General features: G+C 41.0%; 1 protein-coding gene across 12 annotated transcripts in view; it reads left to right on the forward strand.

The window, feature by feature from the left end:
• The first annotated feature begins 3,362 nt into the window (after window positions 1–3,362).
• Window positions 3,363–24,478, forward strand: part of PAM (peptidylglycine alpha-amidating monooxygenase) — a 124,231-nt gene continuing 103,115 nt past the window's right edge. For 11 of the 12 annotated variants that reach the window (XM_082302131.1, XM_082302139.1, XM_082302136.1 and 8 more), the window contains exon 1: window positions 3,363–3,463. The gene's annotated coding sequence lies outside the window, so the exon portion shown is untranslated. The remainder of the gene's footprint in view (window positions 3,464–24,478) is intronic. The other variant, XM_082302135.1, reaches the window with a different exon arrangement.

Below are 24,478 nucleotides of genomic sequence, written 5' to 3' on the forward strand. Positions count from 1 at the left end.
GCTGCCAGCATGCTGCTCCATTTGCAAAGTAAAATCTCCCTGCAGCTCTCTAGTGTATGATGCAGTCTGTAATTTTACATATGCAAGAGAATAAAGAGAAAGTTTGTATCTTGTTTTTCCTAAGAAAAAAAACCAACCAAAAATTTAACCAAAAAACCAAGGTAAAAGGAAATTAAGTATCTGTAGCAAAAATAGAGTAAATTGTGCTCAAAGCAAAGAGCTCAGAGCCTGGAATCAATTTACCTATCTAAAATACTTCATCAAGATATATGATACTGACCTTCATGATTTAATATTTATTATTGTTGCTTGCCAGTAACAATATTATTGTGTTAGGGAAGTATAAATAAGAAGACTGTATGACTCAAAAAGTTTTTGCACAAATTGAAACAGTATTTTCTCACAGATCTATAAATGGCAGGCAGTGATGGTCCAGCATGGTTCAGGCATGGATAATGAAAAATTTCAAGATAAATTTGCCACAATGCAAGAGTTTAGGACACTAATTTAAGTTTATTCCTGTATACAAGGAAGCCCAAGTACTTTATCATGAGATTACAACCACAAACCAAACATATCTTTTTATTTAACTTTCATGTCAAAGGTCTAAAATCAATTGCTTTAGAGTGTACCTAATCTCAAAACTCTTCAAGTTCTTGCTAAATTTGGACCTAATGCAAATGAAAAGATTTGAAGCTAAAGAAACCCCCACAGTTTTATTTCCCACGAAAAACTATAATAAAAGTAGATATCCAGTCAAGCAAGATGAGAAATAATTTCTCAACTCAGTGAAGTCAGTCTTACAGGAAGTCCAGTATTTTACAGGATGTGGGGTTTACTTTGTTTATTTCTCAGTACTTCACACTAAGAGGTAACAGCATAAGTCACAGAATAAAGTCTAAAAGTTATTTTGTTTTTCTGTGTTAGAAACTTTCAAATTCAAAGGACAGGATACTCCAAGTCTCAGATTTCAGAAGGAGGCAAAAATTAAACATCACATTTTAATGTACTCATTTTTATTGCCTTTGTGAAGCAATATGAAAACAGGACTCGAAGTAATAATGCAGTATGAGTAAATCAAGGAAAATTCAGTAGAATTATATAGACAGTCATTAAACATTAAGTTAACCATAAAGAAAACCAGGACATTTGACAGGTTCTACTCAAATTAATGACTTTGATACAAAGGTAGTCATAAAAAGCTGAGATTTTAATATATTTTCTCTAATTTTGAAAAAAAGGCTTTTAAAATTCAGAAAGGAAACTTTAAAGACTATCCTCATAGTAGGCTCCAAGTTCAGTCTCTTTCCCAGTTTCTTTTCAAAGAGTTGATAATATATCTTTTCAATGCTTTTCTCTTCCCCCCCCCCCCCCCCCCCCCCCAAATACTTTGATTCCTTTCATTACAACCTGTAAGCCAGAAATTCTGCACTTAGAAAATGGGCTGAATTTGTAGGCCCTTGCATTGTCATAAAATAAGACCTTCTAATTCAGGAAACATTCACATCCTAAAGACTATATTGAGGTCCTCCAAATCCTTGTCCATGCTTTCTTTTGAAAAGATTGCTTTGAGAATATATTAATCTACACCAATTAAAGAATTTGCATAAGAGCAGCTAGCATGGGAAACTTCTAGAATAGGACTTAGCCCCCTGTGACAAACTGCAAAGTCGCACCCTTTGGTAATGTCACATAGAGCTTAAGGCAGGGGCAAGCCTTTGGGTTGGTCCTGCCTCGGCAACAGGTGTTGATCAGTTTGTTATTTCACAAAAGCACCGTGTGCTTTGCTCAGGGCAAATCCTGGAATCCTTAGACCAGGCCTTTGCACTTAGAGTGTTCATTTTCATGATTGAGATCAATAAGGAAGGGAAGTCTGGCAGAAACTTTGATGATGGTTTGTTATGACAAAGAGCTCTACAAAAAAAAGCTGATGTGACTCTGCAAATCAGTTGGAGCCAATAAGTCACCATTTCTGTTCAAAGCGCTTAATATTTCTTGTCATCAAAGAATGAAAGCGCCTTTGGGACACATTAATCACTAATTTCTTGCTATGTCCTATAGCCCCATCATGGCAAATTTTCACATTCTGAAGAAGAAAGACCAGGCAACTAAGACCAAGCCAGAACTCCACTGATGTGCTTTAATTTATTAGTGTTAATAAGCTTTCAAAAATTAATTCGTGATGCATTTTGCATTTTATAAGAAAAATGCTTCATCTTGATAACACATCTAGCCTTTTTAGAAATACTGAAACACCCATCAAAGACCCACTTACCCAGACTTGTTGTCATAAAGAAGTCAGTAGCTCTACTCAAAAAAAAGTATTATTTTAATCTGAAGGTGGCAGAATTATATTTTACCATATGAATTTTTTATATTTTTAAGGAGCAATAAGACAGTCCTGTTTGATAAATGAATACTTCATCACAAAGCCCCTGAAAAACAATACAGATTTGGGTCCTAATTTTTCCATTTTACCTATGCAGATAAATCTCTTGAAGGTCTCCTGCACAAACCTGTTCAGCAAGAGATGCTGATCAGGGTTCCCATGCGGTGGGTATATGTGGTTGACATACAGCTCATTGTAACATATGCCCAAGCTTCAAGTCCCTGTTTTATGTTATGAATTGCACTGAAAATATCGTCTCATTCAAGTACGCTGGAGCTCTCGACAAGCTTACAACCACAATCACGTTCGCCTTAGATTCTTCGTTACCAGGATCTGCCTTGTGCCATCCCCAGCACCCATCCCTCGGAGGATACCATACCGTGGCTCCCTGCTATCCTGAGCTAGTGTTACACCCTACACCCGGAAAAGGGCCTGCAGAGCTTTCCCTTCAATTCGCTGACCACCGCTTGCGACCCCGCAACCACAGCCTTTCCCCTCCCAGCACGAAGGGGCTTCACCCCCCCCGGGTCTGATTGCACAGGGACCCGCCCATTCCTGCCCGAGGCCAGTCAGAGGGGCACGGGGCGCTTTGTTCCCTCCCCGCTGGGCTCTCACGGCTCGGACCCCTCCAAGCAGACCCCGAGCCCGCTCCCTGCGGACCCCAGCCCCTTCTCTGCAGACTCCAGACCCTCCCCTGTGGACCCCAGGCCCTTCACTGCGGACACCGAACCCTTCCCTGAGGACTCCAAGTCTTCCCCTGCGGACCCCAGCCCCTTCTCTGTGGCCGCCGCTCAGCTGGGCCCCGCTCTCGGCCTGGCCCGGCCCGGCCGGGCGCGGAGCACAACAAGCTGGGACAGCGCCCCCCGGCGGCGCGGCCCGGCGCGCCTGCCGGGCCGACGTGAGCGCCGCCGCGTCCCCCGCGCCGGGCGGGGCGGAGAGGGGCGGGGCGCGGGGGGGGCGGTCTCGGGGCGGGGCAGGAAGGGGGTCGCGGCGACAGACCCTTGTGTCGGTGTCGCCGCCGGCAGTCGGAGGGTAGGTCGGCGGGGAGTCGGCGGTGCGGCGCACCCTCCTCCCGTGAGTTCCACCTGCGCCGCGTTCGCCCGGGCTCGGGGACTGTGGGCAGGGGAGGAGCGGGAGCAGGAGCACGAGCACGGGTACTTTGAGTTGCGGTGATTCCCCCGAGCCCCGCGATGGTGCCGGTGCCGGTCCCGCGCCCCGGCCCGACTCTCGCTCGGCCGCGCTCGGCGCTGCCCCTGCCTGGGCACACGTGCGGCGGCGGCGCCGCTCCCCTGCGCGCTGCCCGAGGCGCGGCGCCTCCCGCTGATGCCTCGGGGCGGGTTCCCGGACGCCCGGGGGCCGCTTAGCACCGCCGGGGGCCGCGGCCGTGTGGGTGCTGGGACCGGCTCTTGCCCTGCGGGCTGCGGACTGCGGCGCTGGGAGGCGGGGGTAGCCCCATCCCGCCCGCTCCGTCCCTGGCTGAGCACTGCCGCCGCCACCCGAGGGGGTGGATGCGGCGGAGCCTCTGCTCCTCCCGCCGGGACTTTGTGTCCGGTGCGAGGCCGACGGGAGGGACGAGTTTTCCCGGGACTGCCGGGGCACGGCGCGCTCCCTGCCCGCCAAAGTTTCCCGCGGCGCCTCCAGCCCGAGCCCTGGCGGTCAGCGAACGGGGCCGTCCCGGGGCTGGTGCCTTCCGCCCGTCATGGGGTCCGGCTTAAAGGGCCGGGCGGCATGCCGGCGGCGGGAAGATGGCTGAAGGCCGAGAGCCAGAGCCCCTCCGGAGTTTGGCACTGCCCCGCTGGTGCCGTCATTTCTTCACCTCTGGGTGTCCAGCCATGGGAAGCGGTCAAGTGCTGACATTTTGTTAGTTTCGACTTCCAGCTGTTTTGAGTTGGGTATGGTTCCCAGTAGTCCCTGGGAGTGGCTTTTAAAAAAAAAATTGTTTGTTTGTTTGGTTTTTTTTTGGTTGTTTTTGTTCGGTTGGTTGTTTTGTTTTGTTTTTTGTTTTGTTTGGGTTTTTGTTGGTTTGGCTTTGTTGCTTTTCTTTGCCTTCACTGCTCGTTCTGTTCCTTTAAAACTCACGTATTACTTTCAGGCATTACTTTCAGAATATGTATGCTTTGTGTATCAGTCTCTTATAAATTGCTTTGCGCATGTTTTTGAACGTGCCAGATAACTATCCACTTGCCAGAGCGTGGCTGTGAGAACTATTTGAAGGGGTGAGTTCCAAAGCTCTTCAGCGATGGTAAAGCCACGGTCAGTTCTCGGACTGACTTGTGGACTGCGAACACGGAGGTGCCGTCGTTGGTAGGTTTTACCATAGACTGTTTTCACATCACCTGCTGTAGGCTTGCGGATGAGTGTTCTTATAGATTGGAGTAAAAAAAAAAAAAAAAAAAAAAAAGACAAATCACTTGCATTAATTAGAATTTTTAAGCTTCTTATTAAAGAAAAAGTGTTTGGCATGGAAATGGAAGTCTTCTTACAAGACAACCGGCATTTTTAATATCACAAGTCTCTTTATGATATGTCACTTGATACAAATCAGGTGTTTTCCTTTTCAATTTGGGGTAGTCATTCTCTGTCTTTGCTGGGGTTCTCACATTAAAAACATCAGTAATAAATATATAGCTTTCAGAAAATTACAGTTTAATACCAAAATTTTAACTGAACTTAATTTTTTTAAGTACTTATGTGTTAGATTCCTATTTATATTTCTCTTTTTTGCTACAGATCTGAAATCACGTGTCTGTCTTGTACTGTAAATCTGAAATTAGGAGCTAGTTTTCAGAAATAACTTCTCTGGAAGACTGAAGCATATTTGCTGATTTCACACATTAAAAATGGAAAGTGGGTTGAATTTAGTCCTTACATACTCCGCTAGCTTCTTTGACGTGGTGATCTCATCACTGGGACAGGTGAAAATGAGAGATCTACCAGGTAATGGCTAGTAAGTAGCCAAAAGCAGATACTTCCTTAGACATATGGAGGCAGAGGTCTGCACAAGTGTGTGTGTGCAAGCAGGCTCAAAAATAATCTCAGAGATCCAATCCAAAATACAAACCCACCGTTTTGATGCTTTATCTGCTTCCTTGTCAAGTGAGAGAATCTCAGGGCTACCAAGTGTCAAGTAATACAAGATAGGATTGATCTGCTTGTTGTGGAAGTTAATTTCCCTGCATGTTGCTGATACCACAAAATGGTCAGAGAGGATGTTTTTTTCATGATCCTTAGAGGTGAATCCAAAGGAACTGTGTTGTAAAATGCATGCATATTGAACAGAAACTTGCTCTTACCATACTGCTTCCATATGATGTGTAGTAATGGCTCAGAAGGTGCCCAGAGATGGGGATTTGTTCCGAAGTGCTCATTTTATATATTGACAGAAGTGTTCGTATTGAATACTCAAAAATTATGTCATGCACAATGCAATTAAGACTTAAAAATATACTTTAAAGGAATTTTGTAATTTGCCAGGTTTCCATTTAATCCTTAATTGTATCTGACCATTGCTTGTGATATTCAAGATGAATAAATCTCCGGGGATGCTTATAGTAATACTACCCAAAGTTATAATTAGTACAGAGTTTTGAAATATATCACAAATGAAGCCAAACAAGCTAGACAAAGTATTTATATATATATATATATATATGTGTATACTTCAAAACTATTACTGACAATTAGGATTAAGTACTTAAAAGAGTAGTTTATACCATATCTACCATATTCTGTATGGTAGCAATAGGTTATACCATGTTAGTTACTGTCTTAGTTGTCTTGTGTCTTGAGGACAAGATCTAGTGCTGGCTGATCTGAGCAATCTAGCAAATTGTTGCTAGACTGGTTTACCAGACTGGTCTAGAATGACAATATGTATAGTCAAAATATTCTGAATGATTTTAAAGAGGTCTCTACTTAAGGCATCCAAGTTCAGTCTAATGTTAAAGTGGCAAAAAGAAACACTGGACATTCTCTGACTAGTGAGAAATGTTTTCTTCATGCTACAGAGCTTGGGTCAATCAAATGAGCACAGGGTGTGAGTGCAGGGTGTTTTTCAAGGCACAACCAAGTATTTTTCTCTTTTTTTCTCTCTCTTTTTTTCTCCTTTTTTTCCTCTCTCTTTTTTCCTCTCCCCTCCCCTCTTTTTTCTCCACCTCCTTTCTCTTTTTTGTCCTCTTCTTCCTCTCTCCTTTTTACCTTTGTTTTTTTTCTTTTTCCCTCTCTCTTTCTTTCCACATCACCTTTTGGATCGCCTTCCCCCTCCTTTATTGCCTTCTCCCACTTCTGTTGCCTCCTCCCCTTTTCCCCTTTTCACCCTTCCCCCCCTCTGTTTTGCTTTTCCTCACCACTTTTCACCTTTCCCCCCCTCCCTTTTTCTTTCTCCTCCTTTTTGTTTTTTATCTCCTCAGTAAGGCAGTCAGGACATAAAAAATTGAAATGCATAGGGCAGCAGAAAGCCAGTGAGAATTTAAAACATACTCCTTAATGAATCCCCTTCATTTCTCTGTGATAAGTGAAGGACTCTATTTCATTTCCTGTCAATTTTACCTGTACTCAAATTCAGTTTCTTCCAATGGGCCAGGAGGAGAGGGTGTCATTTATGTATTGTTCAAGGATATTGAATCAACTAAAAGCATTTTCCTGCAGAAAGATGTAAAAGTTTTTCTTGAAAAGTATTTTGATTCAATAGATCTCAGATTTTGTGGGTTACTTTATAATTTATGTTAAATATATCAACGTGAATTTATATTAAAAGTATCTGGAAATGAAAGTGTGGACCACTTGTATATAAATAGTGTAGTATGTATGGGAAGCAAAATTCATGGTTAGTGCTGTTTTTTGAAGCACTGTTTTTCAGGTATATATCTAAAATTTTGGGCTTTATTATTTCAGCTGTTGAGAAACAAGTTGGATAGAGATTCTCTTTCATATCTAAGTGAGAATGTGAATGAAATTGAACACTAGCCTCTAAAAGGATATGCATATATTGTATATGAAGAGATGCCAGAAGAAAGCAAGCTTTTCCAATTTATTTAATAGGTGGAGGTCAGGCAGTGTGTTTCTAATGAAGACACTTAGCAGTCATTAGTTGGAAGAGCTCTGTTGCAGTAGTACTCCAGTCCCTGTGAGCTCTTGCTGTGCATTTTAGAGGAAGGGGTTTTGTTGCTTTCCCCCCACCCATCAATGTATTCTGTTATTGGCAATGAAAGTACTCAGCAGAACCCACCGTTTTATGCAAAGAACAAAGTGTGTTTTGCTGAAATTGAAAGGCAGTAAATGATAACTTAGGCTATTCCTGCTGCAGTGGTGAAGTTCCTGCATTTTATGCAACAGATGTCACTTGGTGAGTGCTCTGCTTTAAGATACCAAGGCTCTGCAATAGCCAGACAGGGTGTGTTACCATATGAGGTGAGTGTTTAAAAGTGCAGCAGCTCAGTGGATCACTAACATGACTTCTGTTTTCGAACAAATTAATTTTCATAAACTTGTATTTGAAATCTCATAGATTTTTTTCATCCTTTCATACTCTTGCTTTTGCAGTGCTACATTTAGGAGGACCAGGACAGATTGCTGTCTCAGTATGAGTACTTGCAGTGACAAGGGAGAAAGGGATGCTGGCTACCAAGTCCTCACTGTGTCTTTTGGTTCATTCTTGACTGGTAATGATGTTGTGTGATCTTTGCTGCATTTATCTTCCATTTGGACAAAGAATGCTGAAGGTGATGTTGACTCATATTATATTTGCTGATCCATTAATGTGGCATGGTCTCATACTCCGCTGCTGCCTCCTGGTTCCATTCCACAGTTATCAATATTCTTTCTTGGATGTTATGGCTCCACTTGGTTGTCTCAGTCCTATTTCTAGTGTTTTAGTCGGTGATCTTGTACATTCATGGCCCTAGTGTACTAATACAAGTACTTTACTGTAGAAATCCCTACAAAACAAGGGTATCTCAAAAGTTTGTCTGTTGTAAAATCATCTATCTCTGTGTCAGAGTCCCTAGTGCGTAGGGTTAATCAAGACGTAACTTGTTTTTTATTTTGCTCATCTTTCTTCTGACACTCCCATTGTATGTTGCAAGTGGCCTACTTGCTTTCTGAGTCTTTTGTGTTGTGTATGCCTCAGGTCTTCATACTGTAACAAAAAAGAGATTATTAGTCTTTCATAGTTGGGAACAAAAAGGAATTATGAGGAAATGTTTATATTGAACTTAAGGTTTGTGATTTTTTTTTTTTTTAAAGGACAGGACTAGATTAACACTAGAGGACCACTTCAAAACTATAGAAGATTTATTTTGCTTTTATCCCTTCCACCCACATATAAAAATGGGGGGTTTTTTGTTAGCTGTACATTTGCTTTCTGTTGCAGACCTCTAAGTAATGTCCTTTGATCCATAGGATAAAACAATTACTCATCTTAAAAATTAGGACCCATAGCATGCCCTTTCTGGCTTGTTTCAAAAATGTCAGTTTAATTTTAAGTCTAAATTATTCAGAGTCTTCGTGTATACTCATTGTTCTTGTTTAGTATAATTCAGTAGCTTAATTCTTAGTTTGTTCTCTGTATATACTTTATTTATTTCTAGAGAACAGTTATGTTTACTTTCACACTTCATGTTGTTGGGCTGAACAGTCCAGATTGTCTTTGTTTCATTACATACTGGGAAAACTAAGAGCTTATTGTATTCAGCTTGGAAAGGAAAAGGCTGAGTGTGACCCCATTGCAGGCTACAGCTTCCTCAAGGGAAGAAGTGGAGAGGATGGTGCAAATCTGCTCTCTGTGGGGTACAGTGACAGAACACAGGGATGAAGCTGAATCGGAGGAAGTTCAGATATGCAGATGTAAGGCTATATTTATGAAACAGTTAATGAAATTATAACTTTTAATCTTGTTTCAGTTGTCTTTGTTTAACCATTTTTTTCCACATCTTCTAATCCACTTTCCTCACATTTAATAATCCCCCATGTTGTAGTATGGATGAAAAAATAGTTAACCCCCCACCCCTGGCCAGCTGTACTGCATTTTCTTTTGTCTTGGGTAATGATATTTTGTTTCATCGAAGAAAGATGGTATAATTAGCTAAGATAATGTAAGTTCATACACAATTTTTTCTGCCACTCTGTTTCTAATTACTTTTTACTTCAAAATCTATTCCTTTTCTCTTTGATTCTTTAATAAAACACCTTTATTGAAACTAAAGTGAATTAATGTACTTGTAAGTAGCAGTAGGTCCAAGGTACATTTCTAAACTACAGGATGATGGCCAGCCTTGAAGGCTTAGAAGGCTGTCTGATATTTCACTTCCCACAGTAAGTTTCTGTGGTCTACAGACTGTAACATTGACAAGTTACTGAATATTGGTGGTGAAGTCTTCCAGTTGAAGGTTGAGGTGTTGTTTTCCTGTGAAGAAATAAGAGGAGTGCAAACAGAGACTAGAAGAGAATGCAAGGAGAAGTAGGTGAACTGGGGAGGAGAGGAAGGGTTGCATTGAAGGTCAGTCTGCAGGAGCAAGCCAATGAGTAGAGAAATGTGGTGTCTGTAGATACTGTTGGGACTGTGACCTGGTAGGGGTGCACAACCAGGAGAGGGAGAAACCCTCTGAACTCTGGGGATGGGCTGACAAGGATCTGGGTAAGCAGAAGAAAACTGGAATAAGAGATGGGCTTATATGAACTAGTGACTGAAAAAACTGAAGTGAAAGACTGTAAGGTTGAAAATCAGGCTAACGTGAAGTGAGGTGGAAGAAAGAAGGACAGACTGAATGGAATGGGTCATACAACTAACCCGTGTCACAGTAAATTTATTACTTCTCATGTCTTCAACAGATATTTAAAAGTTTACATTAATAATTATTGAGAAGAGTTGAATACTTTGTTCTGTGAGATTCATTAACATGCATTCATATTCCAGCATAATTGGTATACAATTATGCTTATCTTCTTCATCCTCATCTTTTCAGGAAGCCATAGCTTTGTCTTTTAGAAGCACATACCCACCTGTCATTTGTGATTGCTCCCTGTACCCCTTCCCAGCTGAGTTAACTCTTTGTGAAACTGCACCTTTACATCTGTTCAGGTACTGAAGGTGGTTGTACTCCAGTGTTTTATCAGTAATAACAGTGCTTACTGCTTTGTGACTGTTCCAGAGTCAGTGATTTTTTTTGCTTTACAAGTCAGCTTCCTTTAATAGATTTCTCCCTGAATCTTGTTCGTGTGCTGTAAAGCAGAAGTGAAGAAAAGGGACTTGAAAACTGATCAAGTCAGCCTTGCCTGCTTGCAGCAGTCCACCTGAAGGGGGAAGGAAGCTAGTGTTTTGTTCTAAATCACACCTCTGTTGCAGATTTCTATGCCATATTCTTTAGTTTTATATGGATTATTTATATTCAGATTGGTTAAGTTCAGTTGGTTTTAATTCCTTTTGCAGGCCTGTTGTACCCTGACCTCAAATTGAGATGGATTTTATGGTACTAAGAATCCCAATCTCATTATGGAAGAGATTAAGGATTTATGATGGATTTTAAAGCATCCTTTTTATACTGACTTGAAATACTTTTTGCTTTCTGCTTGTTTACTGTTGTCTGTATTGAGACAGTGTTAATGTATTTTAATCACCATTTTAAGAATGTTAATTTACTGTAGTCCTTTCAGAAGAACTTGCTGTAGTACCTGGTTTGGGAGAACCTAGCTGTTCTTATAAAAGCTGTCCATATATAACAGTTTTTATTACATATGAGAGTTACCAGAATGTTAATTAAACAGTGATTTCCAGTTTTGTTTCTTTCTGGCAAAAAAAAAGTGTTTGCTGATATTTTTTTTTGTCTTTTCTTTGACTGTCTCACCCAGCTTTCTCCCTGTGAGATTAATATAGGATCACAGGAGATGATGTAGTGTAACTCCACTTCAGTTAAGTAGGACCAGCTATATCAGGTTGTGTATGACTGTTCACTCAGGTTTTGAGTAGTTCCATGGATGGAGACTCCACAGCTTCTCTTGGCAGCCTTTTCCCATGTTTGACCCCTCTTGTAATAAGCAAGTATATTCTTTTGTGCATGTAGAATTTCTTCTGATTTAGTTTATCCCTGTTGACTCTTTTCAGTCACTGCTGAGGAAAATTTGACATGCTTTCATCCCATGCTGATCAATTTTGTTTACGTGTATTGATTAGGTTTCACCTCATCCTAAGCAGGCCTTCTCTTCAGGCTGTAAACAGTCCCATTTCTCCTCATATGACAGATGCTGTAGGTCTCTCAATCAGCTGTGTATCCTGTGTTTGGTCTGGGGCTGTATGTCCGTGTCTTTCTTACACAAGGTTGGACTGCACCTTGTGTGGTGTTTGCCTGCTGCTACATGGTAAGGGTCCAGCTCTGGAAATGGCTTGAGGCTGTTTTTGCTGACAGCTTTGCACACCCCAAAATGTGTTTCTTTAGGATGTGATCTCAAATCTGAAGTAGGCTTAAATTGTTAGTAAGATGAAGTAAGATGTAGTGATTTATGTGACATTACATTACAATTCCCATAAGAAATTTTCTATATAATTTTCTCAGGAAGGACAATTACCTTTCATATTTTCCATAACTCACAAGCTTCACAGCTTGGTAGTGTGTTGCGTTCCACTGTGGGGAACTGCAAGGAGTTCTTTTAAAACAGATGGTCTAGGATAAAATTACGTCAAGCAAGATAGTATTGTATCTGAGAACCGTTTATTGGTAACAAAAAAAGAGGGAATTGCCCTACTAAAGGGGACTAGAAAAGACAGAAAAGGAGGAAGGAAGATGAAAAAGAATGGGGGGCGGGAAAGAGAGAGGGGAGACAGAGAGAACAAGTGGGCATTACCACCAGAAGGTGGGGGAGTGCGGTCCGTGTCCAAGTGGCAGGGGGTGTGTGCACGCTGCCTGCCAGGTGCCTGCGCAGCTCTCGAGAGGCACGGCTCCACAGGCACAGCTCCCGCGGCGACGGGCGGCCGGACACGAGGTGTGAGGGGGTGGGCGCTTTGGCAGGAGGCGCAGAACCCTGTACAGGGGTCGCGGCGGGGACCACAGCGGCAGGCTGGATCGGCGAAGCAAGGTTAGAGGCAGGCAGGAACGCAGGGACAAAGCGGGCAGGTCATCGGACAGGAACACAGGGAGGCAGGACAGGCGGCGGCTGGGACAGGCGAAGAGGTAGGGCAGGACACAGGCTACACACAAGGCTCCGAGGTCAGCCGGTGTCCAGCCAAGCGCCCAGTGAGTGGGAGGGAGAGCAAAGGCCAGCGAGAGCAGAAAAGCCATAAAGCAGGCTGGAGCCAGGGCAAAAAGGACAAGGACAGGCTAGAGCCAGGGTAGAAGCAGACCTCAAGCCTGGCCAAAAAGACAAGACCAAAAGCCCCAACTTAAAAAGCCGCAACTCAAAAAGCCTGACTTTTAGCCCCAGAGCTTGTGACTCAGTTACTTTTATGCCCCCTGGCTCCTCCCAAAGTCCACCTGCTGACAGGAGACCATTGGCCCAGTCCAACGTTCCGCTGCAGTCCATTGGTGGAGACCTTTTTCCTTCTGATTGGAGAGCCTCTCTGGAGGATACAGTGTCCTTGGTGGTCTCTTGCTGACTGCTTGTCCCGTATGAGATATGAAATGGTTGCCAGGCAAAGTCTCCCCAGAGACAAGGCTTTTCCCCATCTTCTCCTAGTTGCCTCCTGCAAGTGGCACGTGTGCAGCCCCTCCCCCACGTGCCTCTGACAAACAGTGTTGAGACAATCAAAATTAAACTTCCTCTTCATGTAGTGGCAGTGAGTTATTATGGTCATTCTTTCATGGATTGGAATTAATCTTATTAACTCTAGCATACCAAAGGTGTTTCAACGTTTTAGTATGTATGAAAGAAAGTTAGTAACTCCCACTGAGTATTACTTTGCTCTGTAAGAGTAGTACAATAGCAAGGGCAAGGGAAAGCAACCTCTTCAAGGGTCGTCAGAGCATGGAGATCTTTCCCAACACACCCATTTTCAAGGCTCCCTTTGCTGTCATCCTTGGATGTTGATCAGCTCTAAAAACTGGCCTTTTAGTTCCCACTGAAGTGTCCTTTGTGCCCAAAACTGCTGGGTGGGTGTGGCGGGGCACCACTGTCACTCCCAGGCTGCCTATGGATGTTGCTGCAGGTTAAATATAACTGTGAGAATTCCAAGAGAGAATGCCACATCTGCTCTCTGTTGAAGGAATGGGAAGCATAATTTTTGCAAAAATACATGTTGCAGAACATATTAAGGAATATTGGCAAAGTGTACTGAAATTAAGGATGTAGTTTCTGGCACCTGGGCTGGTGTCTTGGCAGGGATCACTGTAAACAAGATTGTCCTTCCAGTACCAAGATGCACCCCACTCTTCTGTCTCAGACAGGAACCTGGTGTCTGTTGCTGTGTGGTGATGACCTGACAATAGTCTGTAAGTGCTGTAATCTTGGACTCATGCCCTGCTAATTCAGAATTATTAATGCACTGTTGGCCAAATCCACCAAAGGGCAGGTAGGTGGAAGAATTCACAACTGGTTTTTGGTAAGCCTTTTAGTATGCTTTACTAAGGTTGACGGGGATATGTGATAAACTCATGTTACCTGGTGACCACCATCCCACAACTTCACCATTTCTCCTGGAAATGACAACCCTTATATGATTTAATGCAAGTGATAATACCTACCCATTGGTTTAAAAAGTGAAGGCCTTTCATAATGACCTCGTTGGCAGGGGAGGTAGGCAATCACAGTCAGGTGATCTGCCATCACCAGTATTTACTGCAAACCCTGGCCTTTTGGAAGTGGCCCAGTATAGTGTCTGTCAAGTGTGGCCTGGGGCCACCTAGTGCTCTGTCTTTCTCTAGGGCTGTTGTGGCAGTTTTTCTTCTGTTATTTGCAGGTGTTCTTAAAAGGCATCCAGTCATCTGCTCGTCATTTCCTAGAGTACGGTGTGAAACCTTTGTATACTGCCCAAGTGTCAGAAAAAAGACTTCTTAAGCTGATCATTCTTCCAGCACCATACATACAGCTATTAATTTAACATACAGCTTGCTCCTCCCTTTCCTTGATGGGTTAGGAAGGTTTGCTCAGCCATTTCAAAGGATGTTGCTTTCCATTTCTTGATGTCCAATCAGTGAAACATCCCTTCTCCTCTTGGGTTTATTGCTCATACTGTGGGAACTGCTGTGCCAAAAGTAGAGGCACGCTGTTGTTACCTAGGACAATTTGTCCTGTTTTCCCCTCTTTTCTCTTTGTTTTGGCTGGGGGATGTAAGTGTAGAAATGCACCATTTCCACTTGACTTTTTTTTTTCTTATTACATTGTATAATGATCTTCATAGCTGGGCCAAACATGGTATAAATTGCCTCTGAAACCATCATATACCAATAATTTTCTGTGTTTCTACTTTGCGTTTCTGCTATATAAAGTATCATTTGTTCAGCTGATTTGAGCATCATTCTGTGACGTGCCTGCCAAATTATCCTTCCAAATTTTGCTCCTGTGGCAGTTCTCTGAATTTTCTTGGAGTTCATTTCCTAGCCATGATTTTGCATTGCCTCAGTGGCATTGCTCAGTGGTTCTCCCGCTTCTTGTTCAGTGATGTAGATAACATCATCCCCCTAACAGAGTGATTTGCAGCGTGGGGAAGTACTGATGTCTTCCAAATACCGGGCTACCAGCCCATGGCAAACTGTGGATCTGTGCAGATACTTCGGCGGCAGTACTGTGGGAGTGTATTGCTGAACCTGACACTAGTGTGTGGATTTCTGCTGTGGCTCATTAGCAGCTGGAAATCCAGAGAAATCCTTCACTGCATCCCATCCCACAGCTTTGGATACAGCTCACTGGATCAGAGTGACAACAATTGGGCACTTCATCTCTGTGTGGCATGGCCTTGTTTAGCAATCAGTAACCAGCTGTCATTCTCTGGGAGCAGTCAGGCATCCTTACTGTCCAGATGGGACTGCTGAAGTGAAGAATGGGCTTTCTGAATGACTCCAGCCTCTGACAGCTGTAATGATCTGGATGATCTTTAGGTTGCCTCTGGCTAGCCTGTACCATTTTAATGCAATCTATTTTGAGGAAGTTTCCAAATCAGCAGGAGCTGTAACAACTTTCCCTGCAGTGATAGCATGAACCCCAGAAGAATATTTGCCCCCCTGTTGTCTTGAAAGCTTTTCTTGCCATCAAGTCATACCTAGTATTCATGTACTTAAGCTACCTGCACTTTGTCAGAAAAGACAAGTAGGAACCCAACTGTAAGAGCAAAGAGGTATAACAAGTTTCTGCCTTCTCCCCCTCCCTGTCTCTCCAAGTGACTAATTTTAATTAGTTTATTTATTAGTTATAGGGATGGGACCCTGTGAAATACAGTGGCCTCAGGCCCATAACCATCAGAACCATTACCCAGTGACAGATGTGAATGCTCCAGTGTACTGCCAACACAATATAAGATTTGTTAACTTTCTGTGACATCTTAGCCACCCATTACACTTTGGTGGGGACGACCCAGATCTAGTTAATTAATACAGGGTTTGTATGTGAGCTACCAAATTGGAGTAGGGAATGGTCCTCTTATACCAGGAGTGCTCTTTTCCCACTGAATAGGGAAGCAGTAGGTATACCCAGTTTGTCCACTGTCCTGATTTGTTTTTGTGGTCTATATTTATCTTTTCTTTGTTTATTTTTTTCATAAATAAAGGATGGTTTCCTATCAATTTTGTATTTTGGGATTCCAGACTGGAGTAAAACTTAAAACATTTCCTTTTGTGTAACTGTTTTCTGTTGCTGAGGATACACCTACAAGTGTGTTCACAATATATCTTCCTCTGACAAGAAGTAGGGGATGTATCTTTCATGATACCCAGCTGCATGCAGCACATGTTAGCATGGGGCACACTGGCAGATAATTTTGCAGCAGTGGCCTGTACTGAGAAGTTTGATACCTGTTTTTTTCCTCCCATGGGATACTGAGTGCACATTGCTTCTTTTTAACTGCATTTATCTGGTGTGGTCTGTTTCATCTTCAGAAGAAATAGTAAAATTAAACAAAGTAAATAGCTACCAGATCTTCTGCTTTGCTTGTGGCAAAGGAAGAAAAAAAATACTCATACATGCCTTTACACATCCCTTGCTGTTTTTATGTGGTCTTCAAAAGACATCTCTAATTTGGAGTTTGGTATTCTAACAGTATCCTGTGTCTGATACTTGGCCTTTTATTCCTAAGGATGTGTGAGGATGATGCAGATAGACAATTCAATCCTACATTATCTATATTACAAGATTGATTTTTGTGCTTTTGTTTTGTCATGATACATATCAGTGGAAATTGTGGGCATGTGTAGCGAATTGGTGATTCATTGCCTTAGCTGGCTTTTGAATCTAATCAGACTGGAAACAAAATTAGGTATGTAGTCTTTTTATTTTATTTTTTGGTAGACATTGAAGTTAGCAATGTGTTAGAGAATTGGTAATGTTTTTTTGGCCACCTACAAAAGTCTTACCAACTTGTTGCATATACTTCTACTGTTGTGATAGCCTTGTGGGTCATGTGTGTGCACTGTAGTAATTACTTGTTTTGACACTGTTGTGTTTCTTTACCATCTTTTTGCTTGCTGGAAAATGTATTTCATAGTTAGCTAATGTAGCAAGAAGTTGTCTGTTCAGTTGATTACTTGTGACTATTACTTGCAGTAGTTGCTGGATCAGAAGTTAGTTGTAGGCATGAAGCAGGTTGTTTTGGAAAACTTGCTTTAATCTGGCATGGTTTCTCTCAAGTGTCTGTGCTTAGTCTCACACCACAACTTGATCATGGGAGAGAATCTTTGATCTGTGGAAATGTTTGTTTCTTGGGTCTTCCCCAAGTGGCTTTTACTAAGGTTTGTCCCTATCCTGTTCTTGCTGCTTAGGAGTAAATAATGAGCTTCCAGCACCAGTTCTTTCCACCTTTACCCAATGAAGTAGTAGAAAACTTGCTAGTATTCTCAGTGAATTTATTATATGAATGTTTTATTCTGTTTTGGAACCTTGAGCTTCAGAAATGACTAAAACATTAAACTTTTTTTGTTACTTTCCCTTAAGTGTCTCAATATAAATAAAATGTAACTAATCTTTGTAACTTATCTTTGGTTATAACCTCATATTTTCAAAGACCGTTTCATTGTACTGCTGTTGATATAGAACTTGTAACATTTCAAGATGAGCCCATAATTGTGCAGTTAGAGTGCACTGTAGTTGGGAGATCTGGTGGCATGTTATGAACAGGTATGTCATCCAGATTGTGTGAACTTTTCTGTAAGTTAACATGGGATTTAAATGAGTATGAGGGCTTTAAATGAAGCATGTCCCTTGAGAACTGTGTCACTCGTTCTCTAAGTTCTGTTTAAAATGTATTTTACTACAGTAGTTAAACCTTCTCAAAGGTTTACTATCCAGAGGTTATTCTACTCAAAGATTTAAGTTTTTGTTTGCTACTTTTTTTCATATTTCAGAATGGTTGCATCACTAGCTAGTTTTGCTGTTGTCTTTGTCATGTGTTTTCCTGTCCCACTCACACTTCTTAGTTTGATTTGTTTTTCAAATGGTCTTGCTCTCGATCCAGAACTCTGCCTAGGCAGGAAATGAATCTAACAGGGATGGAATAGTATCTCTCTTCTGTTTAGGGAAGTCAAGTTTCACTGAAGTACTTCCTTTATTGCCATTTCTGATACTTAAATTGCATAAAATGAAACTTGGAAAAAAATACATTACCAGTGTGAGAACAGCAGCACTGGTCTTAGAGCTCTTAGATAAAGTGGAATAAAACCTGAGCGTAATGCAGCAATAGTAACAAAGTGCTCTGGAGCCAATATTGTTGCTTAGATAATTTTGAAAACCTGCACTGCGGCTTTTCCAATTACCATATCACACCCCCAGAGAGAGGAGTGATTGCATGGGGATAGTACCTCAATGTGAACTTCCAGTGTTTTGTAGTATCTACTGTTAGAGCCTAACAGTGAATTAAGAGCAGCTGACCTTGGCCAAGCATGTTCCCTTGATTTGATTTTTGGAAGACGTAACACCTGGGGCCTTAGTGTGCAAGAAAGGATTAATGATTTAATTAATGTCAAACCTATCTATATTTATTTGTATAAGTGCAGTTTCCTGTCTTCTTCAGGTAATTTGCAGGTTTTGCTGCTACAAATAGTGTTCTCAATACTTAGTTACTCTATTCTCTGTACACTAATCTCTTTTATTGAGAGATCCACTATCCATTTAGAGGATGTCTGTACACGATACATTTACAAAGTAGACTGTAAATTATAATCTTGTTAGATAAAAGTGCTTTTTGAAGAGTTTGTATTCACTGAAATACAATATGAAAGTTTCTTAGGGTTCATGTTTCTTGGTATGTTGGCAGTTTTGAGTAGAAGATACCATCTGTAGTTACTACGGTTTGTTGGTAATCTTGACAAAAAAATATGAGCTAGAAAAAGAGGTAGCTGTGGATTAAAGCCCCATTTGTCACTGTTATTTATTGTCCTTATGGCCCCAGATCCCCATCCTCTGTGTTGGCTCTTACTTAGGCTTTTACTCTATTATTCGTGTTCTGTCTCTCTGTTTAACCAGTATCAATTTTTTTATTTCTTAAACCAATTGCCTTTCAATGTAGACTGTATTTTTCTCAAAGTTGTTCCCATTAATTTCTCTCTTCCTTACTCTGGTCAGGCAGTCTCCAACTTGAAATTTGTGCATTTCTTCTCTATAATAGCAAAGAAGCGGGTGGAGGGAGGAAACTAAAGGAAAGACAGCTTTATTGCTTTTTTTCCAGATAACTGGCTCTATAACCTGACCTTGTCTAAACCATTTGTGTCTGTGAGGGGAAGGAGTGCTCTGTTGACAATACTGCCCACAAGTATTAGAATGTTAGTGTTGTTACCTTTGGTGCTTGTAGTCTTCTTGATTCCTTTTATTTTTTCAGTCAGTCACATTATTAATACTTTCTTACTACCAAATAATATTACTGGAGGATAATCTTACGTGTTTCCCATATTTCTGAGAGTGTTTTGGTTTTCCTCCTTTTTTATTTTATTTCTACCTTTCATTTTTTGGATTTTTTAAAAGTAACTCTTATCTTCCTTAGTTATGTCTTCAAACCATTAATTCAAAATAGTTGTTTACCTGTTATTGGCTTTTCTGAATTGGTCGAGTTTTCTCTATGTTTTGTATTTCTGTTTTTTAATAGTTCATTAGTTTTGTTGCTCCCTTTACATTTTATTTATTTCTGTTGTGTGGTATTTTTTTTCTTGAGAAATGAGTTGGGGAAATCAATATGGAGTTACTGTTTCACTGAATTCAGATGGCCGCTGTTGAAAACTGCAACTGAAATTTTGAATTTATGTTACCAGATTTTTTCAGGAACAAATATTTCCAAAGAATGGAATTTATTTTCTAATATTATGTGATAGTCATTCTGTTGGTTAGTGCTAAGTACCTGTATGTTCACAAGAGGGCTTTGTCTTCTTATAGTTATTGTGGTTATCGTTAAGCACTAAATCTTTTCTTTGGATGATGTTCAAATCATGAAGATCTGCATCTGTGTCTTGTTTTGTCTTTTCATCCCTGTCAAGACAACTTGACCTACATAAAACCCACAGTAGTTTGCTTGGGAAGAGTTTCTGGGTTATAGTATGTGTGTCTACATTATGTGAATATATAATCTCTTTTCAATTATAATAGTGTATATTCAGTTATTAGTAATGAACTGATACTTAGACCAGATGCCTTTTGAGGTAAGATCTTTGTCAAGCATCGTTTCTGGTTATTACTTTTATTTGAAGTTGTGGGTGTTGGGTTTTTTGTGTTTGTTTTTTAATGAATGGGTAGTAGTTGTCAAGGGCAGCAATTATCACTTGCTGACCATGTTCTGCACTGCAAGCTGAAATTTCAGTTGAGGCTAGATTGGCATAGTCATATCTAAAAACGACTTGCCTTGTTTCACAGCTGCGTTACTACTTTGGTGAAATCAGAGTCTGAATAGTTGTGTCAATCACTTACTCTAAATATGGCCTGTTTATTTTTAAATCTCTGTGGAATATGGTGTGGGTTGGCCTTGGCTGGCCTTGCCAGATCCCCACTCAGCTGCTCTTTCACTCTGCCTGCTCGATGAGCTTAGAAAGTAGAGATGGAGCAGCTCAAGGTAAAGACTGGGAGATCACTCATCAGTTACCATCATAAGCAAAGAGATCGACTTGAGGAAAATTAATTTGATTTATTGCCAGTTGAAAATACAGTAGAATGGGCTCCCAGTGGGCTGCAGCTTCCTTCAGGGCATCTCTAGCTGCTCTGCCATGGGGTCTTTCACGGGTTGCGAGGTTGGTATCTGCTTCAATGTGGGGCTTTTCAGGGGCTGCAGGCCCTGCTGCCTGAAGCACCTCCTCCTCTCTTCACTGTCTCTGGTGTCTGCAGGGTTGTCCCTTGCTTGTGGTTTTCACACTCTGCCGTGCAACGTTTTCACGTTTCGTAAGTGTACTTCTCCAGGGGTACCACCCTCCTGACTCAGGGGCTCAGTCCCCTGCTCTGGTCATGTGGTACCACGTGTTTTTGGCACATTCTCTTCTCACAGAAGCCACCCTGCAGGCACCTCTCTGCTGGTACTTGGGCATGTAAATGAAATAAAACTATCAATGAAAAATCAAAACATAATGTTTAAGATAATATGAATAATTCTGGGGACGTTTGTTTTGTGTTTATAGTCCTATGGGATGAATGACATAGACCTAGTTAATGTTTTCTCATTGTGTTTGCACATACATCTCTTCCAGTTCAAAATACCTAGTGACAGGTAAAATAACTATTAGTTTTCTTTAGAGAATCACAGAACAGTCAGGGTTGGCAGGGATCTCTGGAGCTCACTGTGTACACCCACCTTGCTCAAGCAGGACCACCTAAAGCAGGTTGCCCAGGACCATGTTCAGATGGATTTCGAAAATCTCTGAAGTTAGACTCTTCACAACCTCACTGGGCTCCTACTCACCCTTCACAGATGACTCCCTCAGTCCTTGAGCACTTCTCGCAGTTGCCATGATTGATGAAAGGTTATGAAGAGTAGCGTTCATGGGTGCATCTCATCAGGACCCGTGGACTTAAGTATGTTCAGCTGGCTTAAGTATTCCCTGGCATGATCAAGGGTATGTCTTCCTTGCTCTAGACTTCCCCTGGGATGTGATAGCATCATGACATTGAGTATGACATTTCCTGTAATTTTCTATATATATAGAAATATATACATAGAAATATATATATTTTCTGTATATATATCAGGAGACCAAGAGATCATTTCAAGTAAGGTTCCTTATATGCCTCTACATGATATAAAGTAGTTAATGCAGTAATTCCATGGAGTTTGTTTATTTCAGTGGTGGTCATTGCTACTATTGACAGTTTCAGGTCCTGCTCTGGGTTAGCTTTTGTCTAGTACATGAGAGAGAACAGCTGCAGTCAGCTGTCTGCCTTGAAGCACTGTTTTCTGTGTCAGTCTAGTGTTGATATATAAGCAAAGAATATGCTTTTAATGAAATTGTGATATTTCAGCCAAGGATTATAACTGTGTGTAGGTTGTGTTACTGTATTTAAAAAACAGCTAATACACTAGAGGGATCTTTTAATAGATTTACGTGCAGATAAGCACAAAGGTGATTTGTTTGAAGATCAGTTAAAGTCCTGCTTCTCTTAGCATCTAGCTCTTTCTAATATACTATTAAGAAAATATCTTCTCTGCTTCCATTTACTTTTTGTTTTCTGCAAACTGACAAAGCAAGCTCCATTTAAATAATAAATCCCCATCAAAAGCAATTTTCTATGTTTTTTACTCTGGCAAGAATTTAGTAATTTCCCTTCTTTATACTTATGTAGGTTTATTAAGCATAGGGCAAAGAAATCAGTAACAAAACTGTGATGCAGTGGCATTGGTTCTGTTTTTTATATCTATGCTTTCTTGTTTATATCTGAAACCTTATTTGAGAATATACTACAGCTTTATGTATTGCTCTTGATTGTTTTGCAGAGATTGTTATAACTTTTAAGTTATAACCATAACTTCCACTTCGCTATCCATGGTACAAGTCCTTTATTTTAATTGAGTAAACAAGCATGTCTGTTGTCTTGTAATAAATTTGGCCATTTTGAGTCATCTTCAAATAAAAATAAACCTTCCACCATAAACTGTATTTGCTCACCTGTAGGACCAGAATAAAAAAACCAGCCAGGAGTGTAGGTTGCTCTTTTCGCTGTGAAGTCTGTCTCAGCTGAGCTAAATTAGTAAACGTGTCTTGTCTTGCTCAGCTTTCCTTCCAGTTGTTCTGCAAGGCATTCACTTGTTCTAATTAAATATTAAGGGTTCCTTGATCAAAATTGACCTTTTATATTTCTGTGTAGAGGCTAGAGAGGAGCTGCTGGAAGACATAGAAGTAACACACTTAATCGGTACAACACCCAGTGTGGAGATGTGCTAGTTGTGAAACTGTAAATCACTTCAGAATGAAAACTAGGTCCAATATTCTAATCCTTTTTACATGCCCCTCTGTCAGATGTTTTGTGGTTACAGGAGAGAGATAGAAGCCACATGTCAAATTCTCTTGTTTTGTTTTTTTCATTTAGGGGTTGCTTGTCGGGAAAGGTAACTTACAAAAGACCACTGTCCCAAACTTCATCTTAGAGTAGTAGAGTTTGAGGCTGGGATCGTGAATGGCAAGTAATTTACTGTGGTGCCATAAGCAGGCTGAGGTATTTTCGTAACTCATTTTGCTATAAAAAAAGGCTAGAGGCATCTGAAAAGGAAAGAGGAATCTGGGGTGATTATGAAAAAGCCCTACTTCAGATAAATTTCTGATTGCAGAATTAGTTAGGTATGGACATGTCACTGAGACCTCTCTGAGATTTGGAGGCAATGTAAACTGAGCATGCTCCTTGGAATAAAAGTGTTAAAGTTACTGCAGGACAATGGAGTGGAATGAGGAGTTTTGAAATATGGGTATTGGGTTCTCTGAGGCATTTAGCTGACCTTTGGTGCACTTTTAGTCAGCCTTCAAACCAGCAGAGCAGTGAAGAAATGGTGGCAGTTAATGACTGAAGGCCAACCCCATTTTAGGGCAAAGCAGGAAATTTTCCTGTCAGTTTTTTATAAAAAGCTCTGTTATCATTCCATTTGCAGAACTACAGAAGGCTTTTGGTCATTGAACATTCATATTGTTAAGGGCATGGAAGAAGGTTAGTATTTGTTTCTTTTTCAGTCTCTGTGAGGAATAGTTGGATAGAGCACGACTAAAACTTTTAGATGATGGAAAGTTGGGATTTTGATATTTTTGCTTGAAATATAGAAATAAAAAATGAAATGAGGTTTCAACAGTAGAGACAGCAGTCTTGGCAAGTACCTCATTTTTTGCTCTCAAATCTCTACTGTTCCACCCCTACAAACATGAGAGGGTATCTCATATTTGCACTTATGCCTTTTGTGTGCACTGAGAGTCCTTTTAAAAAATGTATCAGAGCTATGAGAAGTCTTGTTTTCTACAAAAAAACCTGCTTGTGTGTTTCAGGGATCCATCATGTTACAAGGATTAATTGCAGGTGGGTATTGGGGTTCAGTCTTATGTGTAGGCCTTAATCTCCAGAGTTGTACTTGAACTGTAGAAAATGCCTACAGAGAAATTAGATTTTTCCAAATGTGAGCATATCAATATGAGTACCTAGGTGCAATTTGTAAATATATGACATTGTTTCTATTTTAGAAGTAAAGTCCTCTGTCTTTCTGGTGCTCATTTTTGTAGTTTATCCCTCTGTTTTACATGAAGCAAATTTGCCCAGGCAGGAAATGTTCTTTCAAGAAGGCTAATTAAAGGGATGCATAGACTTAGAAAAATAGGATGTATTCCAGGCCTTTAAGGGGAAAAGGTTTGTGTCGCTGAGACAAACAGGGTCTCAGCCTATTGAGAACACAGTTGTGCTGCTGCTTTTGTCCCCATTCCCTGCCTTTCCTTGAAGAGATTGATGATGGTGCTGGTCATTCCAGAAGTTTTTGCACAGTGATCCTCTCCTCCAGCATTGCAATATCAGAAGACATGTTTATTG

This window comes from Coloeus monedula, assembly GCF_965178545.1.
Source record: "Coloeus monedula genome assembly, chromosome: Z".
In the NCBI taxonomy this organism is placed as follows: domain Eukaryota; kingdom Metazoa; phylum Chordata; class Aves; order Passeriformes; family Corvidae; genus Coloeus; species Coloeus monedula.